The 24,245-nt window shown below is 57.5% G+C and overlaps 1 protein-coding gene across 2 annotated transcripts in view; it reads left to right on the top strand.

Moving 5' to 3' along the window:
• Positions 1-17,539, top strand: part of LOC141241240 (butyrophilin subfamily 2 member A2-like) — a 72,601-nt gene extending 55,062 nt beyond the window's left edge. For both annotated transcript variants that reach the window (XM_073668739.1, XM_073668741.1), the window contains one exon: positions 16,473-17,539. The gene's annotated coding sequence lies outside the window, so the exon portion shown is untranslated. The remainder of the gene's footprint in view (positions 1-16,472) is intronic.
• The last annotated feature ends 6,706 nt before the right edge of the window (positions 17,540-24,245 follow it).

The following is a 24,245-nucleotide window of genomic DNA, read 5'->3' as shown; positions in this document are numbered from 1 at the left end:
CGAGTGATGTCACAGGGGATAGTGAGTGATGTCACAGGGAGCAGCAAGTGATGTCACAGGGGATAGCGAGTGATGTCACAGGGCAGCAAGTGATGTCACAGGGAGCAGCGAGTGATGTCACAGGGGGCAGCAAGTGATGTCACAGGGCAGCGAGTGATGTCACAGGGGGCAGCGAGTGATGTCACAGTGAGCAGCGAGTGATGTCACAGGGGGCACCGAGTGATGTCACAGGGCACCGAGTGATGTCACAGGGCAGCGAGTGATGTCACAGGGAGCAGCGAGTTATGTCACAGGGGGCAGCGAGTGATGTCACAGGGAGCAGCGAGTGATGTCACAGGGAGCAGCGAGTGATGTCACAGGGGATAACGAGTGATGTCACAGGGAGCAGCAAGTGATGTCACCGGGGGCACCGAGTGATGTCACCGGGGGCACCGAGTGATGTCACAGGGAGCAGCGAGTGATGTCACAGGGAGCAGCGAGTGATGTCGCAGGGAGCAGCAAGTGATATCACAGGGGGCAGCGAGTGATGTCACAGGGAGCAGCGAGTGATGTCACAGGGGGCAGCGAGTAATGTCACAGGGGATAGTGAGTGATGTCACAGGGAGCAGCTAGTGATGTCACAGGGGGCAGCGAGTGATGTCACAGGGAGCAGCGAGTGATGTCACAGGGAGCAGCGAGTGATGTCACAGGGGGCAGCGAGTGATGTCACAGGGGGAAGCGAGTGATGTCACAGGGAGCAGAAAGTGATGTCACAGGGGGCAGCGAGTGATGTCACAGGGAGCAGCGAGTGATGTCACAGGGGGCAGCGAGTGATGTCACAGGGGGCAGCGAGTGATGTCACAGGGAGCAGCGAGTGATGTCACAGGGGATAGTGAGTGATGTCACAGGGGGCAGCGAGTGATGTCACAGAGAGCAGCGAGTGATGTCACAGGGAGCAGCGAGTGATGTCACAGGGGATAGTGAGTGATGTCACAGGGGGCAGCGAGTGATGTCACAGGGAGCAGCGAGTGATGTCACAGGGGGCAGCGAGTGATGTCACGGGTCAGCGAGTGATGTCACAGGGCAGCGAGTGATGTCACAGGGGGCAGCGAGTGAAGTCATGGGTCAGCGAGTGATGTCACAGGGCAGCGAGTGATGTCACACGGGATAGCGAGTGATGTCACAGGGGGCAGCGAGTGATGTCACAGGGGATAGCGAGTGATGTCACAGGGGATAGTGAGTGATGTCACAGGGAGCAGCAAGTGATGTCACAGGGGATAGCGAGTGATGTCACAGGGGGCAGCGAGTGATGTCACAGGGCAGCGAGTGATGTCACAGGGAGCAGCGAGTGATGTCACAGGGGGCAGCAAGTGATGTCACAGGGCAGCGAGTGATGTCACAGGGGGCAGCGAGTGATGTCACAGGGAGCAGCGAGTGATGTCACAGGGGGCACCGAGTGATGTCACAGGGCAGCGAGTGATGTCACAGGGAGCAGCGAGTGATGTCACAGGGGGCAGCGAGTGATGTCACAGGGAGCAGCGAGTGATGTCACAGGGAACAGCGAGTGATGTCACAGGGGATAACGAGTGATGTCACAGGGCAGCGAGTGATGTCACAGGGAGCAGCAAGTGATGTCACCGGGGGCACCGAGTGATGTCACCGGGGGCACCGAGTGATGTCACAGGGAGCAGCGAGTGATGTCACAGGGAGCAGGGAGTGATGTCACAGGGAGCAGGAAGTGATGTCACAGGGGGCAGCGAGTGATGTCACAGGGCAGCGAGTGATGTCACAGGGCAGCGAGTGATGTCACAGGGAGCAGCGAGTGATGTCACAGGGGGCAGCGAGTAATGTCACAGGGGATAGTGAGTGATGTCATAGGGAGCAGCGAGTGATGTCACAGGGGGCAGCGAGTGATGTCACAGTGGGCAGCGAGTGATGTCACAGGGGGCAGCGAGTGATGTCACAGGGGGCAGCGAGTAATGTCACAGGGGATAGTGAGTGATGTCACAGGGGGCAGCGTGTAATGTCACAGGGGGCAGCGAGTAATGTCACAGGGGGCAGCGAGTGATGTCACAGGGAGCAGCGAGTGATGTCACAGGGGGCAGCGAGTGATGTCACAGGGGGCAGCGAGTGATGTCACAGGGGGCAGCGAGTGATGTCACAGGGAGCAGCGAGTGATGTCACAGGGAGCAGCGAGTGATGTCACAGGGGGCAGCGAGTGATGTCACAGGGGGCAGCGAGTGATGTCACAGGGGATAGTGAGTGATGTCACAGGGGGCAGCGAGTGATGTCACAGGGAGCAGCGAGTGATGTCACAGGGGATAGCGAGTGATGTCACAGGGGATAGTGAGTGATGTCACAGGGAGCAGCAAGTGATGTCACAGGGGATAGCGAGTGATGTCACAGGGCAGCGAGTGATGTCACAGGGCAGCGAGTGATGTCACAGGGGATAGCGAGTGATGTCACAGGGCAGCGAGTGATGTCACAGGGAGCAGCAAGTGATGTCACAGGGGTCAGCGAGTGATGTCACAGGGCAGCGAGTAATGTCACAGGGGGCAGCGAGTGATGTCACAGGGCAGCAAGTGATGTCACAGAGAGCAGCGAGTGATGTCACAGGGAGCAGCGAGTGATGTCACAGGGGATAGTGAGTGATGTCACAGGGGGCAGCGAGTGATGTCACAGGGAGCAGCGAGTGATGTCACAGGGAGCAGCGAGTGATGTCACAGGGGATAGTGAGTGATGTCACAGGGGGTAGCGAGTGATGTCACAGGGAGCAGCGAGTGATGTCACAGGGAGCAGCGAGTGATGTCACAGGGGGCAGCGAGTGATGTCACGGGTCAGCGAGTGATGTCACAGGGCAGCGAGTGATGTCACAGGGGGCAGCGAGTGATGTCATGGATCAGCGAGTGATGTCACAGGGCAGCGAGTGATGTCACAGGGGATAGCGAGTGATGTCACAGGGGGCAGCGAGTGATGTCACAGGGGATAGCGAGTGATGTCACAGGGGATAGTGAGTGATGTCACAGGGAGCAGCAAGTGATGTCACAGGGGATAGCGAGTGATGTCACAGGGCAGCAAGTGATGTCACAGGGAGCAGCGAGTGATGTCACAGGGGGCAGCGAGTGATGTCACATGGCAGCGAGTGATGTCACACGGGGCAGCGAGTGATGTCTCAGTGAGCAGCGAGTGATGTCACAGGGGGCACCGAGTGATGTCACAGGGCACCGAGTGATGTCACAGGGCAGCGAGTGATGTCACCCGGGGGCACCGAGTGATGTCACCGGGGGCACCGAGTGATGTCACAGGGAGCAGCGAGTGATGTCACAGGGAGCAGGGAGTGATGTCACAGGGAGCAGGGAGTGATGTCACAGGGAGCAGCAAGTGATGTCACAGGGGCCAGCGAGTGATGTCACAGGGAGCAGCGAGTGATGTCACAGGGGGCAGCGAGTAATGTCACAGGGGATAGTGAGTGATGTCACAGGGGGCAGCGAGTGATGTCACAGGGCAGCGAGTGATGTCACAGGGAGCAGCGAGTTATGTCACAGGGGGCAGCGAGTGATGTCACAGGGAGCAGCGAGTGATGTCACAGGGAGCAGCGAGTGATGTCACAGGGGATAACGAGTGATGTCACAGGGAGCAGCAAGTGATGTCACCGGGGGCACCGAGTGATGTCACCGGGGGCACCGAGTGATGTCACAGGGAGCAGCGAGTGATGTCACAGGGAGCAGCGAGTGATGTCACAGGGAGCAGCAAGTGATGTCACAGGGGGCAGCGAGTGATGTCACAGGGCAGCGAGTGATGTCACAGGGAGCAGCGAGTGATGTCACAGGGGGCAGCGAGTAATGTCACAGGGGATAGTGAGTGATGTCACAGGGAGCAGCTAGTGATGTCACAGGGGGCAGCGAGTGATGTCACAGGGAGCAGCGAGTGATGTCACAGGGAGCAGCGAGTGATGTCACAGGGGGCAGCGAGTGATGTCACAGGGGGAAGCGAGTGATGTCACAGGGAGCAGAAAGTGATGTCACAGGGGGCAGCGAGTGATGTCACAGGGAGCAGCGAGTGATGTCACAGGGGGCAGCGAGTGATGTCGCAGGGCAGCAAGTGATGTCACAGGGGGCAGCGAGTGATGTCACAGAGAGCAGCGAGTGATGTCACAGGGAGCAGCGAGTGATGTCACAGGGGATAGTGAGTGATGTCACAGGGGGCAGCGAGTGATGTCACAGGGAGCAGCGAGTGATGTCACAGGGGGCAGCGAGTGATGTCACAGGGAGCAGCGAGTGATGTCACAGGGAGCAGCGAGTGATGTCACGGGTCAGCGAGTGATGTCACAGGGCAGGGAGTGATGTCACAGGGGGCAGCGAGTGATGTCATGGGTCAGCGAGTGATGTCACAGGGCAGCGAGTGATGTCACAGGGGATAGCGAGTGATGTCACAGGGGGCAGCGAGTGATGTCACAGGGGATAGCGAGTGATGTCACAGTGGATAGTGAGTGATGTCACAGGGAGCAGCAAGTGATGTCACAGGGGATAGCGAGTGATGTCACAGGGGGCAGCGAGTGATGTCACAGGGCAGCGAGTGATGTCACAGGGAGCAGCGAGTGATGTCAGGGAACAGCGAGTGATATCACAGGGGATAACGAGTGATGTCACAGGGCAGCGAGTGATGTCACAGGGAGCAGCAAGTGATGTCACCCGGGGGCACTGAGTGATGTCACCGGGGGCACCGAGTGATGTCACAGGGAGCAGCGAGTGATGTCACAGGGAGCAGGGAGTGATGTCACAGGGAGCAGGGAGTGATATCACAGGGAGCAGCAAGTGATGTCACAGGGGCCAGCGAGTGATGTCACAGGGAGCAGCGAGTGATGTCACAGGGGGCAGCGAGTAATGTCACAGGGGATAGTGAGTGATGTCACAGGGGGCAGCGAGTAATGTCACAGGGGGCAGCGAGTAATGTCACAGGGGGCAGCGAGTAATGTCACAGGGGGCAGCGAGTAATGTCACAGGGGGCAGCGAGTGATGTCACAGGGAGCAGCAAGTGATGTCACAGGGGGCAGCGAGTGATGTCACAGGGGGCAGCGAGTGATGTCACAGGGGGCAGCAAGTGATGTCACAGGGGGCAGCGAGTTATGTCACAGGGGGCAGCGAGTGATGTCACAGGGGGCAGCGAGTGATGTCACAGGGGGCAGCGAGTGATGTCACAGGGCAGCAAGTGATGTCACAGAGAGCAGCGAGTGATGTCACAGGGAGCAGCGAGTGATGTCACAGGGGATAGTGAGTGATGTCACAGGGGGCAGCGAGTGATGTCACAGGAAGCAGCGAGTGATGTCACAGGGAGCAGCGAGTGATGTCACAGGGGGCAGCGAGTGATGTCACGGGTCAGCGAGTGATGTCACAGGGCAGCGAGTGATGTCACAGGGGGCAGCGAGTGATGTCATGGGTCAGCGAGTGATGTCACAGGGCAGCGAGTGATGTCACAGGGGATAGCGAGTGATGTCACAGGGGGCAGCGAGTGATGTCACAGGGGATAGCGAGTGATGTCTCAGGGGATAGTGAGTGATGTCACAGGGAGCAGCAAGTGATGTCACAGGGGATAGCGAGTGATGTCACAGGGCAGCAAGTGATGTCACAGGGAGCAGCGAGTGATGTCACAGGGGGCAGCAAGTGATGTCACAGGGCAGCGAGTGATGTCACAGGGGGCAGCGAGTGATGTCACAGTGAGCAGCGAGTGATGTCACAGGGGGCACCGAGTGATGTCACAGGGCACCGAGTGATGTCACAGGGCAGCGAGTGATGTCACAGGGAGCAGCGAGTTATGTCACAGGGGGCAGCGAGTGATGTCACAGGGAGCAGCGAGTGATGTCACAGGGAGCAGCGAGTGATGTCACAGGGGATAACGAGTGATGTCACAGGGAGCAGCAAGTGATGTCACCGGGGGCACCGAGTGATGTCACCGGGGGCACCGAGTGATGTCACAGGGAGCAGCGAGTGATGTCACAGGGAGCAGCGAGTGATGTCGCAGGGAGCAGCAAGTGATGTCACAGGGGGCAGCGAGTGATGTCACAGGGAGCAGCGAGTGATGTCACAGGGGGCAGCGAGTAATGTCACAGGGGATAGTGAGTGATGTCACAGGGAGCAGCTAGTGATGTCACAGGGGGCAGCGAGTGATGTCACAGGGAGCAGCGAGTGATGTCACAGGGAGCAGCGAGTGATGTCACAGGGGGCAGCGAGTGATGTCACAGGGGGAAGCGAGTGATGTCACAGGGAGCAGAAAGTGATGTCACAGGGGGCAGCGAGTGATGTCACAGGGAGCAGCGAGTGATGTCACAGGGGACAGCGAGTGATGTCACAGGGAGCAGCGAGTGATGTCACAGGGGATAGTGAGTGATGTCACAGGGGGCAGCGAGTGATGTCACAGAGAGCAGCGAGTGATGTCACAGGGAGCAGCGAGTGATGTCACAGTGGATAGTGAGTGATGTCACAGGGGGCAGCGAGTGATGTCACAGGGAGCAGCGAGTGATGTCACAGGGGGCAGCGAGTGATGTCACGGGTCAGCGAGTGATGTCACAGGGCAGCGAGTGATGTCACAGGGGGCAGCGAGTGAAGTCATGGGTCAGCGAGTGATGTCACAGGGCAGCGAGTGATGTCACACGGGATAGCGAGTGATGTCACAGGGGGCAGCGAGTGATGTCACAGGGGATAGCGAGTGATGTCACAGGGGATAGTGAGTGATGTCACAGGGAGCAGCAAGTGATGTCACAGGGGATAGCGAGTGATGTCACAGGGGGCAGCGAGTGATGTCACAGGGCAGCGAGTGATGTCACAGGGAGCAGCGAGTGATGTCACAGGGGGCAGCAAGTGATGTCACAGGGCAGCGAGTGATGTCACAGGGGGCAGCGAGTGATGTCACAGGGAGCAGCGAGTGATGTCACAGGGGGCACCGAGTGATGTCACAGGGCAGCGAGTGATGTCACAGGGAGCAGCGAGTGATGTCACAGGGGGCAGCGAGTGATGTCACAGGGGGCAGCGAGTGATGTCACAGGGAGCAGCGAGTGATGTCACAGGGAACAGCGAGTGATGTCACAGGGGATAACGAGTGATGTCACAGGGCAGCGAGTGATGTCACAGGGAGCAGCAAGTGATGTCACCGGGGGCACCGAGTGATGTCACCGGGGGCACCGAGTGATGTCACAGGGAGCAGCGAGTGATGTCACAGGGAGCAGGGAGTGATGTCACAGGGAGCAGCAAGTGATGTCACAGGGGGAAGCGAGTGATGTCACAGGGCAGCGAGTGATGTCACAGGGCAGCGAGTGATGTCACAGGGAGCAGCGAGTGATGTCACAGGGGGCAGCGAGTAATGTCACAGGGGATAGTGAGTGATGTCATAGGGAGCAGCGAGTGATGTCACAGGGGGCAGCGAGTGATGTCACAGTGGGCAGCGAGTGATGTCACAGGGGGCAGCGAGTGATGTCACAGGGGGCAGCGAGTAATGTCACAGGGGATAGTGAGTGATGTCACAGGGGGCAGCGAGTAATGTCACAGGGGGCAGCGAGTAATGTCACAGGGGGCAGCGAGTAATGTCACAGGGGGCAGCGAGTGATGTCACAGGGAGCAGCGAGTGATGTCACAGGGGGCAGCGAGTGATGTCACAGGGGGCAGCGAGTGATGTCACAGGGGGCAGCGAGTGATGTCACAGGGAGCAGCGAGTGATGTCACAGGGAGCAGCGAGTGATGTCACAGGGGGCAGCGAGTGATGTCACAGGGGGCAGCGAGTGATGTCACAGGGGGCAGCGAGTGATGTCACAGGGGGCAGCGAGTGATGTCACAGGGAGCAGCGAGTGATGTCACAGGGGATAGTGAGTGATGTCACACGGGGCAGCGAGTGATGTCACAGGGAGCAGCGAGTGATGTCACAGGGGATAGCGAGTGATGTCACAGGGGATAGTGAGTGATGTCACAGGGAGCAGCAAGTGATGTCACAGGGGATAGCGAGTGATGTCACAGGGCAGCGAGTGATGTCACAGGGCAGCGAGTGATGTCACAGGGGATAGCGAGTGATGTCACAGGGCAGCGAGTGATGTCACAGGGAGCAGCAAGTGATGTCACAGGGGTCAGCGAGTGATGTCACAGGGCAGCGAGTAATGTCACAGGGGGCAGCGAGTAATGTCACAGGGGGCAGCGAGTAATGTCACCGGGGATAGTGAGTGATGTCACAGGGAGCAGCGAGTGATGTCACAGGGGGCAGCGAGTGATGTCACAGGGGGCAGCGAGTGATGTCACAGGGAGCAGCGAGTGATGTCACAGGGGGCAGCGAGTGATGTCACAGGGGGCAGCGAGTGATGTCACAGGGGATAGCGAGTGATGTCACAGGGCAGCGAGTGATGTCACAGGGGATAGCGAGTGATGTCACAGGGGGCAGCGAGTGATGTCACAGGGGATAGCGAGTGATGTCACAGGGAGCAGCGAGTGATGTCACAGGGAGCAGCGAGTGATGTCACAGGGAGCAGCGAGTGATGTCACAGGGGGCAGCGAGTGATGTCACAGGGGATAGCGAGTGATGTCACAGGGAGCAGCGAGTGATGTCACAGGGAGCAGCGAGTGATGTCGCAGGGAGCAGCAAGTGATGTCACAGGGGGCAGCGAGTGATGTCACAGGGAGCAGCGAGTGATGTCACAGGGGGCAGCGAGTAATGTCACAGGGGATAGTGAGTGATGTCACAGGGAGCAGCTAGTGATGTCACAGGGGGCAGCGAGTGATGTCACAGGGAGCAGCGAGTGATGTCACAGGGAGCAGCGAGTGATGTCACAGGGGGCAGCGAGTGATGTCACAGGGGGAAGCGAGTGATGTCACAGGGAGCAGAAAGTGATGTCACAGGGGGCAGCGAGTGATGTCACAGGGAGCAGCGAGTGATGTCACAGGGGACAGCGAGTGATGTCACAGGGAGCAGCGAGTGATGTCACAGGGGATAGTGAGTGATGTCACAGGGGGCAGCGAGTGATGTCACAGAGAGCAGCGAGTGATGTCACAGGGAGCAGCGAGTGATGTCACAGGGGATAGTGAGTGATGTCACAGGGGGCAGCGAGTGATGTCACAGGGAGCAGCGAGTGATGTCACAGGGGGCAGCGAGTGATGTCACGGGTCAGCGAGTGATGTCACAGGGCAGCGAGTGATGTCACAGGGGGCAGCGAGTGAAGTCATGGGTCAGCGAGTGATGTCACAGGGCAGCGAGTGATGTCACACGGGATAGCGAGTGATGTCACAGGGGGCAGCGAGTGATGTCACAGGGGATAGCGAGTGATGTCACAGGGGATAGTGAGTGATGTCACAGGGAGCAGCAAGTGATGTCACAGGGGATAGCGAGTGATGTCACAGGGGGCAGCGAGTGATGTCACAGGGCAGCGAGTGATGTCACAGGGAGCAGCGAGTGATGTCACAGGGGGCAGCAAGTGATGTCACAGGGCAGCGAGTGATGTCACAGGGGGCAGCGAGTGATGTCACAGGGAGCAGCGAGTGATGTCACAGGGGGCACCGAGTGATGTCACAGGGCAGCGAGTGATGTCACAGGGAGCAGCGAGTGATGTCACAGGGGGCAGCGAGTGATGTCACAGGGGGCAGCGAGTGATGTCACAGGGAGCAGCGAGTGATGTCACAGGGAACAGCGAGTGATGTCACAGGGGATAACGAGTGATGTCACAGGGCAGCGAGTGATGTCACAGGGAGCAGCAAGTGATGTCACCGGGGGCACCGAGTGATGTCACCGGGGGCACCGAGTGATGTCACAGGGAGCAGCGAGTGATGTCACAGGGAGCAGGGAGTGATGTCACAGGGAGCAGCAAGTGATGTCACAGGGGGCAGCGAGTGATGTCACAGGGCAGCGAGTGATGTCACAGGGCAGCGAGTGATGTCACAGGGAGCAGCGAGTGATGTCACAGGGGGCAGCGAGTAATGTCACAGGGGATAGTGAGTGATGTCATAGGGAGCAGCGAGTGATGTCACAGGGGGCAGCGAGTGATGTCACAGTGGGCAGCGAGTGATGTCACAGGGGGCAGCGAGTGATGTCACAGGGGGCAGCGAGTAATGTCACAGGGGATAGTGAGTGATGTCACAGGGGGCAGCGAGTAATGTCACAGGGGGCAGCGAGTAATGTCACAGGGGGCAGCGAGTAATGTCACAGGGGGCAGCGAGTGATGTCACAGGGAGCAGCGAGTGATGTCACAGGGGGCAGCGAGTGATGTCACAGGGGGCAGCGAGTGATGTCACAGGGGGCAGCGAGTGATGTCACAGGGAGCAGCGAGTGATGTCACAGGGAGCAGCGAGTGATGTCACAGGGGGCAGCGAGTGATGTCACAGGGGGCAGCGAGTGATGTCACAGGGGGCAGCGAGTGATGTCACAGGGGGCAGCGAGTGATGTCACAGGGAGCAGCGAGTGATGTCACAGGGGATAGTGAGTGATGTCACACGGGGCAGCGAGTGATGTCACAGGGAGCAGCGAGTGATGTCACAGGGGATAGCGAGTGATGTCACAGGGGATAGTGAGTGATGTCACAGGGAGCAGCAAGTGATGTCACAGGGGATAGCGAGTGATGTCACAGGGCAGCGAGTGATGTCACAGGGCAGCGAGTGATGTCACAGGGGATAGCGAGTGATGTCACAGGGCAGCGAGTGATGTCACAGGGAGCAGCAAGTGATGTCACAGGGGTCAGCGAGTGATGTCACAGGGCAGCGAGTAATGTCACAGGGGGCAGCGAGTAATGTCACAGGGGGCAGCGAGTAATGTCACCGGGGATAGTGAGTGATGTCACAGGGAGCAGCGAGTGATGTCACAGGGGGCAGCGAGTGATGTCACAGGGGGCAGCGAGTGATGTCACAGGGAGCAGCGAGTGATGTCACAGGGGGCAGCGAGTGATGTCACAGGGGGCAGCGAGTGATGTCACAGGGGATAGCGAGTGATGTCACAGGGCAGCGAGTGATGTCACAGGGGATAGCGAGTGATGTCACAGGGGGCAGCGAGTGATGTCACAGGGGATAGCGAGTGATGTCACAGGGAGCAGCGAGTGATGTCACAGGGAGCAGCGAGTGATGTCACAGGGAGCAGCGAGTGATGTCACAGGGGGCAGCGAGTGATGTCACAGGGGATAGCGAGTGATGTCACAGGGAGCAGCGAGTGATGTCACAGGGAGCAGCGAGTGATGTCACAGGGAGCAGCGAGTGATGTCACAGCGGGCAGCGAGTGATGTCACAGGGGGCAGCGAGTGATGTCACAGGGGGCAGCGAGTGATGTCACAGGGAGCAGCGAGTGATGTCACAGGGGGCAGCGAGTGATGTCACAGGGGGCAGCGAGTGATGTCACAGGGAGCAGCGAGTGATGTCACAGGGTGCAGCGAGTGATGTCACAGGGGATAGTGAGTGATGTCACAGGGGGCAGCGAGTGATGTCACAGGGAGCAGCGAGTGATGTCACAGGGGATAGCGAGTGATGTCACAGGGGATAGTGAGTGATGTCACAGGGAGCAGCAAGTGATGTCACAGGGGATAGCGAGTGATGTCACAGGGCAGCGAGTGATTTCACAGGGCAGCGAGTGATGTCACAGGGGATAGCAAGTGATGTCACAGGGCAGCGAGTGATGTCACAGGGCAGCGAGTGATGTCACAGGGAGCAGCAAGTGATGTCACAGGGGGCAGCGAGTGATGTCACAGGGCAGCGAGTAATGTCACAGGGGGCAGCGAGTAATGTCACAGGGGGCAGCGAGTAATGTCACCGGGGATAGTGAGTGATGTCACAGGGAGCAGCGAGTGATGTCACAGGGGGCAGCGAGTGATGTCACAGGGGGCAGCGAGTGATGTCACAGGGAGCAGCGAGTGATGTCACGGGGCAGCCAGTGATGTCACAGGGGGCAGCGAGTGATGTCACAGGGGATAGCGAGTGATGTCACAGGGCAGCGAGTGATGTCACAGGGCAGCGAGTGATGTCACAGGGGCATAGCGAGTGATGTCACAGGGGGCAGCGAGTGATGTCACAGGGGATAGCGAGTGATGTCAGAGGGAGCAGCGAGTGATGTCACAGGGAGCAGCGAGTGATGTCACAGGGGGCAGCGAGTGATGTCACAGGGGATAGCGAGTGATGTCACAGGGAGCAGCGAGTGATGTCACAGGGAGCAGCGAGTGATGTCACAGCGGGCAGCGAGTGATGTCACAGGGGGCAGCGAGTGATGTCACAGGGGGCAGCGAGTGATGTCACAGGGAGCAGCGAGTGATGTCACAGGGGATAGCGAGTGATGTCACAGGGCAGCGAGTGATGTCACAGGGCAGCGAGTGATGTCACACGGGATAGCGAGTGATGTCACAGGGGGCAGCGAGTGATGTCACAGGGGATAGCGAGTGATGTCAGAGGGAGCAGCAAGTGATGTCACAAGGGATAGCAAGTGATGTCACGGGGCTGCGAGTGATGTCACGGGGCAGCGAGTGATGTCACAGGGCAGCGAGTGATGTCACAGGGGACAGCGAGTGATGTCACAGGGGATAGTGAGTGATGTCACAGGGGGCAGCGAGTGATGTCACAGGGGGCAGCGAGTGATGTCACAGGGGGCAGCGAGTGATGTCACAGGGGGCAGCGAGTGATGTCACAGGGAGCAGCGAGTGATGTCACAGGGCAGCAAGTGATGTCACAGGGGGCAGCGAGTGATGTCACAGAGAGCAGCGAGTGATGTCACAGGGAGCAGCGAGTGATGTCACAGGGGATAGTGAGTGATGTCACAGGGGGCAGCGAGTGATGTCACAGGGAGCAGCGAGTGATGTCACAGGGGGCAGCGAGTCATGTCACGGGTCAGCGAGTGATGTCACAGGGCAGCGAGTGATGTCACAGGGGGCAGCGAGTGATGTCATGGGGCAGCGAGTGATGTCACAGGGAGCAGCGAGTGATGTCACAGGGGATAGTGAGTGATGTCACAGGGGGCAGCGAGTGATGTCACAGGGGGCAGCGAGTGATGTCATGGGGCAGCGAGTGATGTCACAGGGAGCAGCGAGTGATGTCACAGGGGATAGTGAGTGATGTCACAGGGAGCAGCGAGTGATGTCACAGGGAGCAGCGAGTGATGTCACAGGGGGCAGCGAGTGATGTCACAGGGGGCAGCGAGTGATGTCACAGGGAGCAGCGAGTGATGTCACAGGGGATAGTGAGTGATGTCACAGGGGGCAGCGAGTGATGTCACAGGGAGCAGCGAGTGATGTCACAGGGGATAGCGAGTGATGTCACAGGGGATAGTGAGTGATGTCACAGGGAGCAGCAAGTGATGTCACAGGGGATAGCGAGTGATGTCACAGGGCAGCGAGTGATGTCACAGGGCAGCGAATGATGTCACAGGGGATAGCAAGTGATGTCACAGGGCAGCGAGTGATGTCACAGGGCAGCGAGTGATGTCACAGGGAGCAGCAAGTGATGTCACAGGGGGCAGCGAGTGATGTCACAGGGCAGCGAGTAATGTCACAGGGGGCAGCGAGTAATGTCACAGGGGGCAGCGAGTAATGTCACAGGGGGCAGCGAGTAATGTCACCGGGGATAGTGAGTGATGTCACAGGGAGCAGCGAGTGATGTCACAGGGGGCAGCGAGTGATGTCACAGGGGGCAGCGAGTGATGTCACAGGGAGCAGCGAGTGATGTCACAGGGGGCAGCGAGTGATGTCACAGGGGATAGCGAGTGATGTCACAGGGCAGCGAGTGATGTCACAGGGCAGCGAGTGATGTCACAGGGGGATAGCGAGTGATGTCACAGGGGGCAGCGAGTGATGTCACAGGGGATAGCGAGTGATGTCAGAGGGAGCAGCGAGTGATGTCACAGGGAGCAGCGAGTGATGTCACAGGGGGCAGCGAGTGATGTCACAGGGGATAGCGAGTGATGTCACAGGGAGCAGCGAGTGATGTCACAGGGAGCAGCGAGTGATGTCACAGCGGGCAGCGAGTGATGTCACAGGGGGCAGCGAGTGATGTCACAGGGGGCAGCGAGTGATGTCACAGGGAGCAGCGAGTGATGTCACAGGGGATAGCGAGTGATGTCACAGGGCAGCGAGTGATGTCACAGGGCAGCGAGTGATGTCACAGGGGATAGCGAGTGATGTCACAGGGGGCAGCGAGTGATGTCACAGGGGATAGCGAGTGATGTCAGAGGGAGCAGCAAGTGATGTCACAAGGGATAGCAAGTGATGTCACGGGGCTGCGAGTGATGTCACGGGGCAGCGAGTGATGTCACAGGGCAGCGAGTGATGTCACAGGGGACAGCGAGTGATGTCACAGGGGATAGTGAGTGATGTCACAGGGGGCAGCGAGTGATGTCACAGGGGGCAGCGAGTGATGTCACAGGGGGCAGCGAGTGATGTCACAGGGAGCAGCGAGTGATGTCACAGGGGGCAGCGAGTGATGTCACAGGGCAGCAAGTGATGTCACAGGGGGCAGCGAGTGATGTCACAGAGAGCAGCGAGTGATGTCACAGGGAGCAGCGAGTGATGTCACAGGGGATAGTGAGTGATGTCACAGGGGGCAGCGAGTGATATCACAGGGAGCAGCGAGTGATGTCACAGGGGGCAGCGAGTCATGTCACGGGTCAGCGAGTGATGTCACAGGGCAGCGAGTGATGTCACAGGGGGCAGCGAGTGATGTCATGGGGCAGCGAGTGATGTCACAGGGAGCAGCGAGTGATGTCACAGGGGATAGTGAGTGATGTCACAGGGGGCAGCGAGTGATGTCACAGGGGGCAGCGAGTGATGTCATGGGGCAGCGAGTGATGTCACAGGGAGCAGCGAGTGATGTCACAGGGGATAGTGAGTGATGTCACAGGGGGCAGCGAGTGATGTCACAGGGAGCAGCGACTGATGTCACAGGGAGCAGCGAGTGATGTCACAGGGGGCAGCGAGTGATGTCACGGGTCAGCGAGTGATGTCACAGGGCAGCGAGTGATGTCACAGGGGGCAGCGAGTGATGTCATGGGGCAGCGAGTGATGTCACAGGGCAGCGAGTGATGTCACAGGGGACAGCGAGTGATGTCACAGGGGATAGTGAGTGATGTCACACGGGATAGTGAGTGATGTCACAGGGGGCAGTGAGTGATGTCACAGGGGGCAGCGAGTGATGTCACAGGGGATAGTGAGTGATGTCACAGGGGCAGAGAAGATGTCATGGGGCAGCGAGTGATGTCACAGCGGGCAGCGAGTGATGTCACAGGGGGCAGCGAGTGATGTCACAGGGGGCAGCGAGTGATGTCACAGGTAGCAGCGAGTGATGTCACAGGGGATAGCGAGTGATGTCACAGGGCAGCGAGTGATGTCACAGGGCAGCGAGTGATGTCACAGGGGATAGCGAGTGATGTCACAGGGGGCAGCGAGTGATGTCACAGGGGATAGCGAGTGATGTCAGAGGGAGCAGCAAGTGATGTCACAAGGGATAGCAAGTGATGTCACGGGGCTGCGAGTGATGTCACGGGGCAGCGAGTGATGTCACAGGGCAGCGAGTGATGTCACAGGGGACAGCGAGTGATGTCACAGGGGATAGTGAGTGATGTCACAGGGGGCAGCGAGTGATGTCACAGGGGGCAGCGAGTGATGTCACAGGGAGCAGCGAGTGATGTCACAGGGGGCAGCGAGTGATGTCACAGGGCAGCAAGTGATGTCACAGGGGGCAGCGAGTGATGTCACAGAGAGCAGCGAGTGATGTCACAGGGAGCAGCGAGTGATGTCACAGGGGATAGTGAGTGATGTCACAAGGGGCAGCGAGTGATGTCACAGGGGGCAGCGAGTCATGTCACGGGTCAGCGAGTGATGTCACAGGGCAGCGAGTGATGTCACAGGGGGCAGCGAGTGATGTCATGGGGCAGCGAGTGATGTCACAGGGAGCAGCGAGTGATGTCACAGGGGATAGTGAGTGATGTCACAGGGGGCAGCGAGTGATGTCACAGGGGGCAGCGAGTGATGTCATGGGGCAGCGAGTGATGTCACAGGGAGCAGCGAGTGATGTCACAGGGGATAGTGAGTGATGTCACAGGGGGCAGCGAGTGATGTCACAGGGAGCAGCGACTGATGTCACAGGGAGCAGCGAGTGATGTCACAGGGGGCACCGAGTGATGTCACGGGTCAGCGAGTGATGTCACAGGGCAGCGAGTGATGTCACAGGGGGCAGCGAGTGATGTCATGGGGCAGCGAGTGATGTCACAGGGCAGCGAGTGATGTCACAGGGGACAGCGAGTGATGTCACAGGGGATAGTGAGTGATGTCACACGGGATAGTGAGTGATGTCACAGGGGGCAGTGAGTGATGTCACAGGGGGCAGCGAGTGATGTCACAGGGGATAGTGAGTGATGTCACAGGGGCAGAGAAGATGTCATGGGGCAGCGAGTGATGTCACAGGGCAGCAAGTGATGTCACAGGGGCAGTTAATGATATTCCTTTGTGCGGCGTGTGACCTCACTCCTTGTAGGACGTCTTTCTTGCACTGATTCCTTGTCTGTATTTGCAGGTACAATTCCTGGGATTCCGCTCGGACGGGATTCTCGTGTTACAGGAAATATTAGTCATCTGCATTCACTGATCCTCTGCTACATGTAATAACCAGCCCGGCCAAGCAATGAACCCCAAACATACTCTGCTACATGTGATAACCAGCCCGGCCAAGCAATGAACCCCAAAGATACTCTGCTACATGTGATAACCAGCCCGGCCAAGCAATGAACCCCAAAGATACTCTGCTACATGTGATAACCAGCCCGGCCAAGCAATGAACCCCAGAGATACTCTGCTACATGTGATAACCAGCCCGCCTGAGCAATGGACCCCAGAGCTGACAGTCTGCAGCAGCCCCCCAAGCTTATGTAATCAGGAGCAGAAGAGCCTCTGAAATAATGCAAACCTTAATCCAGACCCCAGACCAACTCAGCTAATTACAGACACCCTAAATAATACACAGTGTAGATACAGACCCCCACAATAGACCTCTTAAGTACAGGACCCCAATACAGTAGCAGCTCACAGTCCCCCTCTGCTTTGTAGAGCCTCCTCGTTGCTCTGTCTTCTGACCTTAGGACCTCCAGACATTTGATCTTAGGACCTCCAGACATTTGATCTTAGGACCTCCAGACATTTGATCTTAGGACCTCCAGACATTTGACCTTAGGACCTCCAGACATTTGACCTTAGGGCCTCCAGACATTTGACCTTAGGACCTCCAGACATTTGACCTTAGGGCCTCCAGACATTTGACCTTAGGACCTCCAGACGTTTGACCTTAGGACCTCCAGACATTTGGTCATGTGACCTAATCTGTGCCAGTCCAGGAGACATTGGAAGAAACACATGGAAAAAGTATATGTTCTGCAGATTAGTGAAAGGAGGAATTCCAGGACCTTTTTACTACTATTTCCGGAAATGTTTCCATTGCTGATATTCTGTGGGGTCTTCAGACTGCAGTTATGGGATCAGTCCTGAGCTTTGCACCCAGCACCGCACTTTATATAATACCACAACTGTGTATATGAGAGATCTGTGACTTCCTACTGAATATATTCTCCCTTGTGGAGTATATACGTATATAGCTTATGTCAGTTTTCTCTGCAACTATAGAAAGGTTTTGGGGAGAAGGTGGAGGAGACACTTCGATGTCCGGGGTCGGGTATTTACAAGGGTGAGATGACATGTCGCACACACTGGATAATATTGTCACTTCCGGTCCCCCCATGTAAATTACAGCGGCCACCTCAACTGCCTGATGGTGACAACCTGCTGACACTCTCCAGGGAGGGTCATCATATCATTGTAGTGTAGCACCCCGAGGACTCGGCTGCTACAGGGGTATTGCACCTCAGACCGGAGGTGGTGATATTCCACTCCCGGGTAAGGATGGAGTGTGGACCGGGGCTCAGTAGGCTGCATGCACCACACACACCCCATTTCCGAGGAACAGACCAACGGTGCTCCCACTAGACAGAGTGCAGGTACGACAGCTTCTGTTCCTGGCTGGAGTGGGGAGGGGGAGGAAAACCCAGTGGTGTAGGAGCAGATAGGGGTGGGTTTCTGGGCATAGGTAGGAGCCCATTGGTTGCTAGTCACCTGGGCTCACACATAGAAGGAGGTATATAAGGTGGGCACCATCATAGAACAGAGTTCAGTCCGGTTCAGTTCAGAGAGGAGGAGAAGAAGACAGGAGTTCAGCCAGAGAGGGCTGACAGGGAGCTGTGGCTCAGTCTGGGCCCAGCTCCAGAGGCAAGCCTGGAGTGGAGGCCTGAGACAGCAGAAAGAGAGAGGAGAAGGAACAGGAAGGAGAGTAAGAAAGGAACTGAAACAGAGGAGAAAGGAGGCGAGGAACACAGAGAAAGGCCCAGAGACACGAAGGCAGAAGGAACCCCATATTCCCAGAGGAGATACTGGGTGAAGGGTTGGCAGAGCAGGGTACCGGAACCCGAATTGGTGGAGGCGAATAATCCTCAGCCAAAACCGGAGGTCGTGACCACATCTTGGTGCGACCCCTCACTACATCCACCAGAAAGGCATACCGCATAGGGTCAGGGAAACCGGAGATAGGTTTCACCAACAGAAGGCCCGAGGAAGCTGGACAAAGGTGGGTCACTGGTGGGGACGGACAGTAGAAAGGAAGAGAGGGGAGCTTTCAGCCACACTCTGGAATTGCTTGGGAGTTGACCGAGTCCCTCACCTGGTGGACGCAGCACGGCTCGGGCGGTCACTGCTGGCCGAAGTGACCGGAGCAACAACTGTGAGTAAAGCTTTGGAAACTGCACCACACGTCTCTGTGATTCCTTGCCGCTCCAGCACCACTAGCACTGGGACCCTCACACCATCACTCCCATCATCTTCCACATTAGCTGCCCTGAGGCAATACTTCTCCCGTGGGGAGTCATCCCATACTCAGCTGCGCAAACAACATCAGCATCAGCGGTCTGCAGCGCAGCGGCGGTCCCCACTGACCGCAATCCACGGGTGGCGTAGTCGGACAATTACAATACCAATAGACTGCCACTGGTTTGACCACCCTGGGCACGGACCGGGTCACCGCCACACGGAGACTACAACCCCCAGCATTCTACAACAGGCCCGGTTCCGGGTTCCCCAGCAGCAGCACAGGCCCAGGGGGCGCGTCAGTAGTTCACTGTGGGGGGCAAGCAGAATATCTTGGCCTCCCACTAGTGGATCTCTGGCTACCGAGACCCCCACTGATGGCTACAAGAATGGTGCTGCTGAGCACTGCGGTCCTCCGAGACCAGAGACTGACCCCGAGCAGCACTCGGTTGGGGGGTAGGGAGAGCGTCTCAGCACCAATCAAAAGTTTTGACAAGTTTTTATGAGTTTTCCAAAGTTTTACGAACGGAAAGTAACATTTAAAATGTGATGGTCATAAACTATTATCAGTGCAATAAATAGAAACTTCTAAAATAAATAATAACAAAAAAATTATAAAAAGGTAGAAATAAAAAAAAACAAAAACAAAACAAAACTCCTTACCCCGGCTACCACTGAAAATAAAGCTCTCGGCGGATGATGGTGTATAACTATAGGGAGGTCTCCTCCGAGCCCTAGAGGGAGATCATAAAGGTTTCAGCTCGGATCTGCAGTTTTCTTTGTGTCACCAAATCTCATGACTGCACCCACAGGATAGAAGAGCTGACAATCCAGTCTGTGCGCAGGAAGCCTTGTGAACAGAAGATCTGGGCGTGATGTCTGTGCACGATATAGAAGCATTGTAATCAAAAAGATTAATAAAAGCAAACTATGATCTGTGTAATCGGTGTCATGTATTCTATCGATGGCATCATTACTGAGATACAGGAACGTCTACCGCTGCTTTGTGGACTTTAAAAGGCCTTTGAGTCAATATGGCACCCGGGCCTGTTCCTGAAACTGCTGGAGAGCGAAATAGGCGCAAACGTGGCGCCCCTGAGGGTTCGGTCGCCACAGGGGTACTGCATCTCTTTGATGAAGTGAGGTATCTCTCCTTCGAGGTAAGGATGGTGCAACTGTCAGGACCCCACCTCTGCATCCAACACCACACCTCTCCCACCTGAGGGGGGCTTATATGCACCAGGGTGCTGCCCCAGCCGGGATAAGTGGAGATGGGGGAACCAAAGATAGGGGGAACCTAGTAGTGGGTGAGGGTGGAGGACACACTTCGAGGTTACACAGCAAAAATTGATACTTAATAGCCAGCCATTTTGGGCTTATGGTCTTTCATTGTGATCTTCATCACTGAACGTGGCTTTCTGTGTGAACCTGCAGCTGATTGGAGATACACGGTCCTCGTACTCTGGCCTTGAGTCGAGGAGCGGGCAAGAGTTAACGGTTGTCTCTACCCGGTCAAGGTCCCTACCTAAGAAGGCCTGGAGCTGAGGAGTGTAGTCAAGCTCCACAGGCAAAAGGATCCCAGGGGGATGCAGACGGAGCGGTATACGCCACCAGTCCTCACTATTCTGGCCTAGTCAGAGGGATTCCTGCTGCAAAAGGGGTACCGGCCCCCAAAATCTGACTTTGTTACTCTATGTCTCAGTCGGAGAGGCCCGGAGGCTCAGTGGATCCCACCGAGTAACGGAGCGGAGTCGCCACCCATACCCTTGTTCTGTGTATAGTCCAGAGGGAGACCCGGCCTTAGTACACGCACCACATACGGACAGGAGAGGACCTAGTGGAAAGTCTAGGAACACTCTACCCGGAGGTTGTCGGACCCCCGGTCCTGGTGGCCGCAGCGCGCCGTGAGGAGCAGGAAGAAGCCTTGCAGCTGTGCATACTACCGTGAGTAAAGCTTGGAAGACTACCCCTATGGCCTTCGGTTTCTTATTGCAACGCGGCACCGCACTACACCGTACCACATCTTCCATTACGACTCCCATCCTCCTGTCCTCTCTGCCCTGAGGCCCTGCTCCGCCTGTGGGGAGTAGCATCATCTCCGGCTGCCACTACATCCTGCCTCAGAGAACTGTACGCAGCGCTGGTGGAGGATCACCAGAAACCACAGGTGGCGTAGTCAATAGAACCACTCAATTAAACACCAACTCTGAAAGCCCATTACACCCTTTTTTAAGTGTGACGGCCCTGGGCACGGAGCGGGTCCAGGCCACGGCTACATCCCCCAATATCTGACCCGGCTCCGAGTACCCCCATCTCTCAGGGTTGGGCTGCGATCGTCACACAACTTGGCGTAGTCGGCAGGATTGCATGCCCGCAGCAACGGAAGAAGATTGCCCATTGCTACCGGATACTGTGCGCCTTTTACCTCAGACTGTCGTTTTCCACTTAAAATGGCGCCCGCCCAAGAAGAACGGACGCCATAATGTGCAGAAAGGACAGCGTCCTAGCACCTCCTATCGTGGGTCTGACTCCCACATGGCGCCAAAAGAGCAGACTGCCCCTTCCATTGGAGACTGTCCGCGGGGTAGTGCCCGTCAAAACGGATGGGATGTCTGAAGGAGTGCCTGTCAGCCTACCGCCCTGGAGCTGCCCCGAATAGAGGAGGGAACGAAGGAAACCACAAGGTGCGGCCATAACAGTCCGAGACTCACCATACTCAGGAGCAGTCATGGACGCTGCTGAGGGAAGTCCATCCGAGGCTTCCGAAGTCGGCCCAAGTTCTACTCCTGTCGGAGAGGAGGGAGGCATGATCCTGACCCTGGCGGATACTGAATTCCTCCGCAGGGAAACCCCGGACCTTGCCCGAAGGGTTGCTGAGGCCCAGCAAGCGGCGTCCGCCGCGTGGCGGAAAGAGATGTTGCAAAAGATCCGGGCCCGTCGCCAAGGAGCAGCAACCCAGGAGGAAGAAGCATCGAAGGTCGCGTGCAGCCCGGGATCGGGTAAGAGTGAAACCCCCGTCCCGGCTGCTGAGCCCACTGTCCCCCTCCTGGATCTGATGACCAAGTACCTGCTACCTGGTGCGGTAACCTGGGAGCAAATCTTTGCCCCGGAGCTGGAAGCCTGCAATGCATCCCGCCTCCCGTCTCGGAGGAACTTTTGCCAGCTGGGGAACCTACCGACCCCAACCAGGACTGGTTCGCACTGACCGAGGACCAGCAGCAGCCCCTGCTGTCACCGCTACCCGCACCTCCAGTTGCCTGGCCAGCAGCGGAAGAGTTGGACTGGGACAACCAGGGGGGGGACCTGATGGGCTTCCCCCAGGAGACCCGGGCTGAAGTGCGGAGGAGGAGTGAGATGTGTAGGCAGCAGATCCTCCAGCTTGACAGGGAGCAGTAGCAGAGGGAGATCCGCTGCGAGCGCCTGGAGGTGCGCGCCAAGGCCGCAAAATCCAGGGCCCGCCAGGAGGAGGCAGCCTGTCCAAGCCCCCGTGAGGAAGGGCAAGTTGTCCGCTTCCACCAGGAGGCGGGATGGGGCTTCATTAGAAGTTTCCAGTCTGAGCAAGACGTCTTTGTCAGCCGGCAGAACGTCGAGCCGCGGCTGAAGAAGGGACACCCTGGCCGGAACCTCATCCCGGGTGACTTTGTGTCGTACACCCACCACCTCGGGGTGCGGGGGTGGTACGCCCTGGATGTTCACAAGGTGTCCAGGAGCGACGCCCCCTCACGCTCGACAGTGGAGGACCGACCAGCCTCCGTTGGGAGGAATGAGCATTTTCCCCGGTGGGGATATCTGGAGTAAGCGGCCCCGGCTGCTGTAACCTTTTGAAGTTTACTTGTTATTGTTTATGTTGACCATGTTTTTGTGTCACCCTGGCCTGGATGCCACAAGTATATTAAAGCTGTGTCTGAGAGCAAGGGGGAGGTTCTCTAGTCAGGGGAACATTAGCATGCAGTACCTCCTGTCTCAGGCCAGTAGGGGGAGCGGGCTGCCCCTATAAAAGCTGGTGCTGGGGGCAGGGTTAGTGAGAACTGGACGACCTGTCTCAGGACTGAGACTTGTCCCAGAGCAGAGCAGGGACAGAAAGTTGTATTGCACCTAAGAGGAAGTGTGGCAGGAGGAGAGCCACAAGCCAGAGACAAGAGAGCCTGTCTTAGCAGATAAAGGACTTACTTTACCAGACTTTGGTGTCTGAGGCTGTGAGGATTCCACATCCTACAGCAGATAACCAGTCCGCAGGGGACTGTATATTCCTTGGCCTAAGAAGCCTGGAGGCTCTGCCACAACAGAAGGGACCAGTAAAGCCGTACAAGGCTGGGAGCAGAAAGGAACCCACGTCGCAGGCCATACAGGCGAGAGTACACGGAGAGCTCGGAAACGTGGGCTGTTACCCTATAAGGAAGAGATAGCCAGAAGGAGCGCAGAAAGCACGGTAGGCCTACACCCTCACCCTGACCAGGGCCAATCTCCCAATTGCTCTCAGACATCCAGGTCCCCTCCTAGCCGGGACTGTTTATGGGTCAGTTTACCTGTTTTAGTAAAGACCCTGGACTGCAACCTGTTGTCTGTGTGCTCCTTCGAGCCTCCAGCACTACCTGTACTGGGACTCTCACCACCATCACTCCCACCATCCATTATACTGCCCTGGGGCCGCACTCTTCCCGTGGGGAGTCACACTACCCTAGTTGCACACCTCATCAGCCCCAGCGGTCTGCCTTGCAGCAGCAGTTCCTAATGACCGCAAATCCACGGGTGGCGTAGTCGGACATAATCAACAGCACATAACGGACTACCACTGGCCTGACCACCCTGAGCCACGGAACCGGGTTGCCACTACTACCCCCATCGTTCCCCTATTGCCCGGATCCGAGTGCCCCACGGCCCAGGGGGCGAGTCAGCTTTGGCGTAGTCGGCAGGATAGCAACCAACCCGCCACAAACGGGTATTGCGTGCCTGAAAAAGACTGTACACGTACCTGAAGAAGAGGTTTCCCGCCATCCGGAGCCGTTTCCCGCCATTTTCAGCCGTCCCCCGCCATCTTCTGTCGGTTCCCGCCATCTTCAGCCGTTTTCCCGCCATCGGACGCCATCTTCAGGACACCGCGCGGGAAGAAGAGGGGTGTGGATGCCCAAACCGCGCGAGACCCGAAGCTCCGCCCCACGCACCGACGCTGCGCAAGGTCCTGGAAGGGAGCGAGAGCGACGCTGACGTCACCAGGACGCGACGCAAGGTCCTCGTCTGGAGCAGCATCAGCGGAGCCGCGTCCTACAGAAGAGGATCGTCGGAAGGTAGGCCGCGCTTAACTAGGGGGGTGGAAGATGTTGGACACGGAGGCGCCCACTACCACCAGCGCAGCTGCAGCAGCGGTGATGCCATTTTCCCTGCCCTACATCCCTGGAGCGGCCTGGCTGCCCAAGTACTCAGGGGAGCCCCATGCCCTAACTGA

The sequence above is a fragment of the Phyllobates terribilis genome, unplaced genomic scaffold (assembly GCF_046119375.1).
Source record: "Phyllobates terribilis strain yellow unplaced genomic scaffold, ASM4611937v1 Scaffold_2__4_contigs__length_985480577, whole genome shotgun sequence".
NCBI classification, from domain to species: domain Eukaryota; kingdom Metazoa; phylum Chordata; class Amphibia; order Anura; family Dendrobatidae; genus Phyllobates; species Phyllobates terribilis.
Note: the sequence above shows the minus strand (reverse complement) of the source record. Positions and strands in the feature narration are given on the sequence as shown.